Source organism: Vigna radiata, unplaced genomic scaffold (assembly GCF_000741045.1).
Source record: "Vigna radiata var. radiata cultivar VC1973A unplaced genomic scaffold, Vradiata_ver6 scaffold_299, whole genome shotgun sequence".
NCBI classification, from domain to species: domain Eukaryota; kingdom Viridiplantae; phylum Streptophyta; class Magnoliopsida; order Fabales; family Fabaceae; genus Vigna; species Vigna radiata.
This window is the reverse complement of record NW_014542029.1, coordinates 340,669-342,205: the sequence shown is the minus strand read 5'-3', so window position 1 is coordinate 342,205 and position 1,537 is coordinate 340,669.

The following is a 1,537-nucleotide window of genomic DNA, read 5'->3' as shown; positions in this document are numbered from 1 at the left end:
TTCTCGCAATTAACTGAACCGAAAATGTTACAAGTTCAGTTTTTAAAAACTGAACCATAAAAGAACTTTTAGTAAGAGTGGATTAGTGGAAAAATGACATTTTTATAATGTAGCTTCTGGGAATATAGTTCTGCACGATATAGTAGGTCTGCACATTTTACAACCTATCAGAAATTTACGTAGTTTCTGAAGTCCATCATAATATGCGCAGTTTATTATGACGAATTTCCATTTGTCCGTTATAATAGGAAGGAAGGTATTATGACGTNAAAGTTTTTGTACCTTATAATATGTGATCTATTATTAGGTATATATTTTTGCACATTATAATATGTGATCAACATATATGTTTTTTTAAAAAATAATTATTACATTTGACATCCAATGAAATTATAATAATATTCTTGTATTATCATCTCATCCAATCAATTTATAATCTATATAACTTCAAATAAACAAATTTAATGAAACTAACAAAATAGAATTCATTTCAAACTTTAAATAGTCTAATAATATTTAATACATAGTTTGTACATGAAACTATATATTAAATCCAAATATTACATTAATGTGCATACACTATTGAANTGTAACAAAGTTTCTACTAACACTTAAAATAAAAGAAGCACGGTTCCTTCTAATGTCTTCAATGTCTGCAGCTTCCATGGGATATGTATCATTAAAGATCTACAAATAAAATAATAGAGTCAAAACAATATTGTATTGAATAATTGGATAAGTATTTAGTTATAGTATTTTAATACCTTATTCCATGGCACAGTAATGTTTGTACAAATAATGGTATGCATGTGTTTCATTACATAATACCCACATTCATAGCTGTCCAATGTCGACACTGCAAATTAAATACAAATAATCAAGACTCATTCAAACCTANGATACAAAATATCAAATTATACAAATAAAGTGGTGGTAGCAGTCTTGCATGTGAGTTCAAGAGGCATATCTANCTCAATAGTTTTATTCCCCATTGTGACTACCGCTGCACCAAGTTGTTGGAGAAGAGACAATTGTGGTTGGAGGTGTAACAATGTTTGTNTTCTTAGAAACGTCCTACATTTGACCACAAAATATAAGTCCAATATTATATGCATCCAAATACAACAAATACATAAGTAATTAAGGCAAATGTGAATAGAAATACTTACTAAAATGGGCTTTGTCAATCTGACTGGTCAAATGATAAAATTTCTTGGATGGATCAGCCATAAACCTGTTTTAACAAAAAATTGAAAATGAAATNTAATTGAATACACCAAAACAACAATTAAAGTGGTCAATTGAAGCAGAAAAAGAAGGATGCAAACTGAGTGGCTTCTGGTCCAACANGTCACTCATTCTTTTCATCATCCCACTTTCATGCATATCTTAAATTTCAATAATATATGGGGCCAGCACACAAAATTTGATCGCCAAAAGACACACAATTGGAGTTGGGATTCCCCAGTAAAAGTCTCTACTAGGTTGCATAATCAATTTCTGTTACTTTGAAAATTGAAAGAATAAAGATTTTTCC